Here is a 9,950-nt window from a genome sequence, read left to right on the forward strand (position 1 = left end):
TTTCTCGATGGTGAAGAATCACTTTATTAATTGAAAAATTCTGCTATCTGTGTGCATTTGGATCTTCACCAAAACTGAATCAATTCGTCCTTGTCACGTACCCAACCTGTCCACCAAGTTTCTGCGGAATCCGACCACAACTTTTTGAGATATCCTGCACACAGACAGACAAACAAACAGACACACAGGGGTGAAAACATAACCTCCTTCCACGTTCGGTGGCGGAGTGTAAATTTGGGAAAGATGACTCAATGTACTGAAGAAAATTCAATGCCCCTTTCAATGATACCAACTCAATAAATCTGTACTGCATTAAAAAAAATTAATTTGTGTCTTCGTCCTGTTATTCAATTATTGAAATAGGGTTTATGTGCATTGTGGCTCTTCTTGTTATTTGGGTTGCCGACCACTGCCATCGACCTTCACTCTCATTAAGACACTTTAAAACCCTTAAGACTATCTAAATGCCCTGAGACCCACATCCCTTTCAACTTCTTATAACTGTTTAAACCCCGATAGACCCCTTTCACCTGGACAGCCTTTTGACTGTTTAGTCTCTTTAGACCTTTTAAGATGCTTTTGATCCTTACACCCTTTGACACCATATGCTGTTTAGACCATAACCACTATTGGAATGTACCTTTTTGGACCCTTTAGATCCCATAGACCCTTCAGACACCTGATGACCCCTGCACGCTTTGGACCCTTCATGCTTCAGACATCTTAGAGATTGAGACCCTTCACACCCATTTAGGGTCTATTGAAGGGTTTAAGGGTCCTTTCACTTAAGAAAAAGTAACGGAACGTTTTTCATCAACGAGAAACACCCGCTCCCTTCGGGAGCATTGGCAAGTTTTCTTCCCCTTATGAGGTTGGGTGTCAGGGGAGGATCGTGCCCATGACCTGACCATGGTTATTATCAACATGTATGCAAAATTTGTGGAGATTGGGCCAGCCTTGTGGTTTTTTTCGATGATTTTCAGATGTAAATGCACACATACAGAGAATTTCCTTATTTAATAAAGTAGGATAGGATTCAGGACCACTTATCCTGCATAGTTTTCACTGTGCGAACACAATCATGTCATCAGGACTTTCAACCCCCACGGGCACCAAATTTTCTATTTAATCGAACTGAAGACCAACGTTATCACTGAATAGACCCCAACTAAGACCACCCTCTATTGGATGAGCATCTGCCCCACTTGGGACTATTCATTCATACCTTTTGTCAGCGCTGTGATTTAGTCCCACTGAAAACATAATCTTTTTAAATGCAGATATTATTAAGAAGTTGATAAAGCTTCTTCTTCATAAACTCCACTCCTTTGTCCACTCCTCACCCTCCCCCTACTCCTCTCCTTTTGTTTCTCCCACCAGTAGCATCGCCATCCGAGTCTCAAATCTCACTCTGTCACGACATCCATGGTGTTGAATTACTTATATCTTTTATAATCCACCGTAAATAGCCATGACAGTTATTTTGTATGATTTACATATTGTTACAGGGTCTAAATCTCATGGAAGAGCTGTCAAATAAATTGAATGCATGCGCACACACACACATACACACACACACACACACACACACACACACACACACACACACACACACACACACACACACACACACACACACACACACACACACACACACACACACACACACACACACACACACACACACACACACACACACACACACACTCTGACACTGACATAACTGGACCTTTCATTTTCAGATTGCAGAAAAACACAGCTTTCTTTCCATTCTGCACTCTTCCAAATAAGATAAGAACTGTGTCGTTTGGACAGATCACGTTTAAAAAAACTGCGGAAATTGTAAAATGGTGAAAACCACACTCGAGATTTGATCTGAGATCAATGGATCACATGTCTGACATGACCACAGAGTGGCCTTCAACTGGGACATTTGAGGGAAGCGACGCAACTTCCCGAGTACCAGCGACATATTGCAACGTCACATTATTTTTCTTCACCATCAGCAGTGCAGTTAATGACACATCTCCCCCTTTCCCACCGCCATGGGATACCCAGTAAGTAGGCAATGTGAAGTGGACAATGTAAAGTCTGGGTTAAGGTTACTCATGGTTACTCATTAGTGAAGGGGTCTGCATTGCATTTGTGTTGAGGTTTGTCTTGTACTTAGCACTGGAGACAATGTTATCCCATTTGATGGCATCATCGGAGTGGTTTATTTCTTAATTTCTATAGCATTCGCAGGGAATGTACATAATTATTATATACATTCACTTACATATTGGGGTGCCCATACATTTATTACTTATGTAAATATGGCAGATTATTTTGAACTCCCCCACTCCTCCCTTCCCTCCCTCCCCCTCCCCCTCCCCATCCCCCCACTCTTTTCATGACCCTTCCTTTTTCACTCCATACTCTTATGTCCTTCCAGCACCACCTCGTTGATGTAGACTGCAGCCATATGAATATGTTCAAGTAAATATAGAGTCTGGGTTAAGAGACAGGAAGTTTTGAGACGTGCCGTATTTTTCAGTGGTTTTCTCATGCTTTACAGCGCGCGAGTTCCAATAAAGGCAAGACCGGAATGTGAAGCACCATGACACCATGTTTACAATTTCCTCTTGCATTGCACTTGACGTATACAGTGTGCTTGCAAACCAGATACTGTTTTCAAGTAGTCATATTGCAATGAATACTCAGCACACAAAGCGACACTTAGTCTGCTCGAGGAATCAATAAATCAATAAAATAATAAATCAATCACTCTCACCGATGCTTCATGATCTTCAGAATGTCTATATTTGAATTGCCAAGAGTCTACTGTGGTCGTAAAGAAAGAACACGACACACACTGAAGAACAGAAAAATAATCAAGACTGCCAATGTCAAGTCAATGGATGATGAAGATTAAAGTTGATTTTGAGAAGATACTAGTCCTGCCTAACCGTCGCTTCGCTGATGGGTTTAATCAAAAGAGAACATGTTGTACTTCACAAACATATTGCACGTCTATCTGTGAAACTCAACGAAGATGAACAATGAAGTGAAACACATGGGAAAAGTTTATGTCGTAGCACTTAATTGTTGTTATCACTGTTATTGTGGCCATGGTTGTTGTTTGTGTGCTCCCGCCGTGTGCTTTTATACATTTATATGTGTGTATATATATATATATATATATATATATATATATATATATATATATATATATTTATATATATTTATATATATATATATATATATATATTTTTTTAATATGGCTTTGAGAAGTATTACTATATATAATTTTGTGTGCTCCTTCCATGTCTGTCCCACTTTATTCCAAAGAATTCCTACTGTCATATAATACCAATAATGGCACCATTGGAACTGCTCCATTAACTTCAACCCACTTCTTCGTCTTCATTCCCAGAAAGAAGGGCTTTCAAAACAGGAATTTTAATGATTAAATGAATCGTGTGGCTTAGCTGTTCAAGAGCCAACATTTTCCACTGGCTGACTATGGAAATAGATAGGTGGGTTCGTTTGATGAAGTGATCACAAAAAGTTCCTCTTTTCATGGTCGGTATGAGATTATCAAGAAAATAATTCATGAAACAGCGAAGTAAATCAAAACTTTTCATATGCGAAATTAATTATGATGATAGGAATATCATATTTGGTGCGTTTCATCACTGATCGAATCGCTATGTTCAGACAGCTAGAAGTACAGTTAAGAATCTTTTTACGAGTTCTCGCATCATCCGTTTCCCATAAAGTTCGTTTTTTCAAACTATTGCTGAAAAAATGCTTAACATTTACAATATTGTTCCTCTTCCTTCACCATTGTAATAATATTTATTTATTTATCTATGTAAAACCTTACATCATCAGAAACTGTCGTGCATTATGTCATCACTCCATTCATAAAAAGGAACACAATATAAAGTTTAATAAAGTTTCCTTCCTAAGTCCATAAAAAAAGGCAACACAATGCAGGCTATCGTGTTTACAATACTTTTTTCACTTTTAATTAACATTTGCGACAGAAGTTAAGAGAAAGAGACTTAGAAAGGCAACAATAATCTCTCAGCAAGGAGCAGGTTTAATATCCGTCCTTGCATCCCTGCTGCTGCGGAAAGAAAGAGACCAATCCGGATGATGCAGGCCAGATAAGCTTACTGCTGGGATGATCCGCTCACAAGAATAGCATTTCTTCTTAGCACACGAATGTCGAGAAAAAAAACCAATCTAATTCAAGAGGAGTTTTAAAGCACTAAAAGCTGAAAGTATAACTCTAATATTTGTAGCCAACAAACATAACAAAGAAGATAAGTTTTCTCAAAAAAAAAAAAAAAAATTCGAAAGTTAAAGAATATAAAAAGTCTTTCAGTGAAAACGTATCATTTACGAGAGATGTTCAAAGAGTTCTGTGTATGATATACAGAACTCTTATATGTAGTCCACCGAATGGCAACTCTTTATTTGTCAATTTACAAGTATCTATAATTATTAATAATTGGAGTCCAATACTCTTGACAGAACTTTGAGGTGTTCATGCCAAATTAAGAAATGTTTGAAGGCAAGAAGCAATCCTGGATGGGTCACTTCCATCACAGGACTCTCAAATGAAAGCAGCAGTAATTTATAGTTTGTTCAGGGTGCCAGTGATAACTTCCACCAGCCACACCATGTGATCTTTAATGTTCACCAGCTATTGCTCGTGGACAGGACACCCCGCTTCACGTCCATCCGATGGATGGTGCAGACATGATGCCTGGCCCTCAATGCGAAACACCGGGAAGACTTTTTATAACTGGATTTGAAACCAGGCTCGACAGCTGAAGACAGGTGGATGTACATGTCTCTATGGTATCCCTCAAGCCCACAAGCTATAGCAATTGATACAATTATAGCTTTGCATCATGCAAGTGAACACAAGTTCATTGATTATGTCTTTAATGATTGTATTTGGTTACTTTCAGCAAAGTCAGACCAGAAGGTTTGTTCAGAGTACTGAACAATAGCTCTCCAACAAAGACTTATCTGTTAGCTTTAAGCCTTATCACCATAAAATAATGGACAGAGAGTTTGAAATGAGTCAGGAAAAAAGGAAAAAAAAAAAAAGAGAGAGAGAGAGAGAGAGAGAGAGAGAGAGAGAGAGAGAGAGAGAGAGAGAGAGAGAGAGAGAGAGAGAGAGAGAGAGAGAGAGAGAGAGAGAGAGAGAGAGAGAGAGAGAGAGAGAGAGAGAGAGAGAGAGAGAGAGAGAGAGAGAGAGAGAGAGAGAGAGAGAGAGAGAGAGAGAGAGAGAGAGAGAGAGAGAGAGAGAGAGAGAGAGAGAGAGAGAGAGAGAGAGAGAGAGAGAGAGAGAGAGAGAGAGAGAGAGAGAGAGAGAGAGAGAGAGAGAGAGAGAGAGAGAGAGAGAGAGAGAGAGAGAGAGAGAGAGAGAGAGAGAGAGAGAGAGAGAGAGAGAGAGAGAGAGAGAGAGAGAGAGAGAGAGAGAGAGAGAGAGAGAGAGAGAGAGAGAGAGAGAGAGAGAGAGAGAGAGAGAGAGAGAGAGAGAGAGAGAGAGAGAGAGAGAGAGAGAGAGAGAGAGAGAGAGAGAGAGAGAGAGAGAGAGAGAGAGAGAGAGAGAGAGAGAGAGAGAGAGAGAGAGAGAGAGAGAGAGAGAGAGAGAGAGAGAGAGAGAGAGAGAGAGAGAGAGAGAGAGAGAGAGAGAGAGAGAGAGAGAGAGAGAGAGAGAGAGAGAGAGAGAGAGAGAGAGAGAGAGAGAGAGAGACAGGAGAAGGGTGAACCCAAAGAATTTCAATAAAGCTTTATTGCAGCCTCTCCTGGTGGCATGCACGGACAAGTGACAACAGCGGGATGAAGAAAGTTAATTTTTTGAGGAATTTCAATAAGGTCCCTGGGTGATTCTTTCCCATCAGTGGGGGATATAATAAACACTGACGGCATGGGTAGTTTGCGCAAAACAGCTGCTACGACCAAAGCCGTAAACACGAATGGTTTGGAAATTATTTCGGACACTGAGATGATTAGTTAGCAAAACAAAGAAGAAAAACATCTTATAGGGCTGAATCTCGATGTTAATCAAATTGAAGCAACCTGGTAATATAGATTCAGGAGACAACCCAAAAGAAAGAAAGAAAAAAGTATTCCTCCTGGTTAACTCAATCACAGGAATAAATGTTACAGTCAAACAAAATGTGGATGATGTAACTCAGGATGAAAAGAATAATAAGCAAACGAGAGAGATCACATCTCGCACCTTTCCAAGACTGTTATAACCCAGGGTAACATCACAAACTTCGAATGAAGGAGTACTGTGCAGTGGTACCATGGAATCACAAAACCAACAAACAGTGTGGGAGCTATGCTGGCAGGATAGCTGAGAGGTGTGTGCACTCGTCTCCGAGCTGTCTGGCCTGGGTTCGAACATCGAACCAGCTATAAAGATCTCACCCTGGTGTTTCGTACGCAAGGTGATGCATCATTGTGTCTGCTATCCATTGGATGGATGTGAAGCAACAGGGGGTGCTTGCCATGCATCCACCCTATTTTGGCATCCATGAGACATTTGATGAGGATTTTGAATTGCCCCCAACAAATAACATTCACTGTTTGTCATGGCAATTGCAGCAAGTGCTGTTGTGGCACATTTGTTCACAGTCACAATTCCATTCAAGAGGAATTAATGGATATAATCCCTCATGGGATGCCATGCCAGCTCAACTCTCGTGGAGAGTCCACTCCATGGTAATGATGGGCAGTGAGCCAGAAATGTGTCCATGGATTGCTTCCCTTCCCGAGGGGTTGGCTGGTGTTGCCAAACAAAGACTGCTAAAGCTGATACAAGTCGTTTGATACTGCAGGTAGCAGCTTACACTGAATTTAGCAGTGGGGGAATTTTTCTGTTTTTCACAGAATGTAACACAAGCTGAAAGTTCCATTTTAACTTTAATATCTTATTATTGCCTGGCCACAATTTAAAATCGTTGTTAACTGCGAAATGGATGCCTAAATAGGGAGGATGTGTAGCAGGTGCTACCTGTCGGTTCGGTGCTTGGCAGCAAGTGCTGGTGTGCACGCGTTTCCGGTCACTATTCCAGTGAAGAGGTACTATTGGGCACAGTTATACTCACACTCATGAAGAAAAAAGTCCAAGAACACACCACACACACACACACACACACACACACACACACACACACACACACACACACACACACACACACACACACACACACACACACACACACACACACGCAAACAAAATGGTCTGAATACTGCAAGTCCAAAGAAAAAAGCAGTTTTGCTGAGAAGTGATCAATAGCAACAGCAAAATGTTTCTAGAACGGCATTCGATAGAGCACATACCTGCGCCAGGCTGAACAGATTACATTTCGTATCCCACTGATAGGCCGAATGAGCATCCAGGTGTTCACCCAAATCGAATTAATTCGTCCTTGTCACACACCCAACCTGTCCACCAAGTTTCGTCCAAATCCATCTCGAACTTTTTGAAATATGATGCTCCCAGACAAACAGGAGTGAAAACATAACCACCCTTAACTTGCGGTGGTGGAGATAATAAATCAGCCTGAACACTGGGAACACATTTTGACATTAATTCGAAATACACCTGCTGAGAAAAGTGAAAAGAAAGAATAAAAAATGGAGAACAAATTTAAACATACAGAATCGTAAAAGGGTTTCATTTGAATATATTAATAATATACAGTTGAAAAGGAGGAAATAATTAACGGTTGCAGACACAAGAAAACAGAATATATAAAGTCTTTCTTTCAACCCTCGACCCTGACTCAACAACTGTTCGAGACGGCATCAGCTCACGTGATCTAAAATCTCTCTATCTCTATCTCTATCTCTATCTCTATCTCTATCTCTATCTCTATCTCTATCTCTATCTCTATCTCTATCTCTATCTCTCTCTCTCTCTCTCTCTCTCTCTCTCTCTCTCTCTCTCTCTCTCGTTCTCTCTCTCGTTCTCTCTCTCTCGTTCTCTCTCTCTCGTTCTCTCTCTCTCTCTCGTTCTCTCTCTCTCTCTCTCTCTCTCGTTCTCTCTCTCTCATTCTCTCTCACTCGTTCTCTCTCTCTCTCTCGTTCTCTCTCTCTCTCTCTCTCTCGTTCTCTCTCTCTCTCTCTCTCGTTCTCTCCCTCGTTCTCTCTCTCTCTCTCTCTCCCTCGTTCTCTCTCTCTCTCTCTCTCTCTCTCTCTCTCTCTCTCTCTCTCTCTCTCTCGTTCTCTCTCTCTCTCGTTCTCTCTCTCTCTCTCGTTCTCTCTCTCTCTCGTTCTCTCTCTCTCTCTCGTTCTCTCTCTCTCTCGTTCTCTCTCTCTCTCTCGTTCTCTCTCTCTCTCTCTCTCTCGCCGTCTCTCTCGCCGTCTCTCTCTCTCTCGCCGTCTCTCTCTCTCTCTCTCTCTCTCTCTCTCTCTCTCTCTCTCTCTCTCTCTCTCTCTCTCTCTCTCTCTCTCTCTCTCTCACCCTATCATTTGTCCTAGGTCAATTTCCATCTGCTGAGAAATCAGCAAGCATCACTGCACTACATAAGAATCAGCCAGGTGAAAAGGGAGGAGGAAGGAAAAAATAACAAAAAGTTAATGGACGAACTTACGGTCCGACAAACAGACATCAGGACCCACTTTACAAGATCGTCTCTTTGAGCATCGAGATGAGAATGACCTAAAAAAGGTGCAAAAACGGATCCCCTTAACAACAAACCCATCGGCTTACTTCCAATCATCAACAAGGTCACGGAATCCATCGTCGCAGTTGATATGAAATTCTTCCTTTTCTCAAACAATTTCATCTCAGATCACCAATTCGGTTTCAGACCAGGTCACTCCACCTTGGACGTGCTGCTTCGACTCACCCCGAAACCGATGGCGGCCCTCACTGTCAGACATGAATTCAGGGCCGTCTCTCTGGACATATCTCATGCTTTTGATACAGTCTGGCATCCTGCCTTGCTCTACAAACTCTCTGCCTATGGAATCCGAGGCCAACTCCACACATGGCTTCCTGACTTCCTCTACTTTCGAAGCAAATGTGTAGCTCCCAATGGAATGCTTTCATCTCTTCTCCCTGTCAAGACATGTTCTGGGCCCAGTCCTCTTGATCTGAATCTTCATAAATGATCTCTCTGACTCTCTGTAAAATCCCCTTTATCTACTTGCTAATCACTCCACCCTCTGCTGTCACATCGCTCATCCTTCATCCAGGCAGGTGGCAGCCTCTTGCCTCTCTGCAGACCTTGACAAAAATCACAAGATGGTCAAACACTTGGAATATGTCTTTCAATCTTGACAAATCTCATACGCTCACTATTCCTCTCTGAAAGAACCATCGAGCAACCCCCCCCCATCTACTTTCTTTACAATCTTTTTGAGGAAGTTCAGTCATTCAAACTCCTGGGTCTCACTATTAGCCATGACCCTTCTTAGGCAAACCACATTTCAAAGTTGGCCTCCAAAGCAAGTCGCTGACTGGACATCGTCCATCATACAAAGTTCTTCCTTGGCACGCCTGAACTCATGTCCACCTACAAGGCCTTCATCCACAGCCTGATGGAGTACTTCTGTGCCATCTCGGTTGGCTCCTCTGCCTCACATTTTGCTCAGTTTGACACTATGGAGACCAAGGCCTTCAAGTTTATTGGAATCTCGCGTGATGATGCTGAGTCTATGGGCCAATCACTTTGGCATCGCAGACAGGTCTGTGGTCTCCGTCTTCTACCACCTCCTTTCTGCTCTTGCTGTGACTTGTCCCTCCACCCCTCCCCCCTTCAGGTTTCTGCAGGACACACACGGTCCACCATCATCCCCTTCAGGTGAAACAACCGAAATCAAGGATCGCTGCTCATGTCCACTCATTCGTTTCTCTTTTTTCCTTCCTGTGAAACCAACTTCCACATTCTGTCCAATCTTATTCTTCCTTCCAGATCTTCAAG

General features: G+C 42.1%; 1 long non-coding RNA gene across 1 annotated transcript in view; it reads right to left on the minus strand.

Moving 5' to 3' along the window:
- LOC147018885 (uncharacterized) overlaps positions 1–8,910 on the minus strand; it is a 90,118-nt gene extending 81,208 nt beyond the window's left edge. The window contains exon 1 of the long non-coding RNA XR_015062573.1: positions 8,735–8,910. This is a non-coding gene — a long non-coding RNA (uncharacterized LOC147018885). The remainder of the gene's footprint in view (positions 1–8,734) is intronic.
- Positions 8,911–9,950: the final 1,040 nt, after the last annotated feature.

The sequence above is a fragment of the Eptatretus burgeri genome, chromosome 10 (assembly GCF_056783735.1).
Source record: "Eptatretus burgeri isolate ZD-2024b chromosome 10, Ebu_testis_v1, whole genome shotgun sequence".
NCBI classification, from domain to species: Eukaryota; Metazoa; Chordata; class Myxini; order Myxiniformes; family Myxinidae; genus Eptatretus; species Eptatretus burgeri.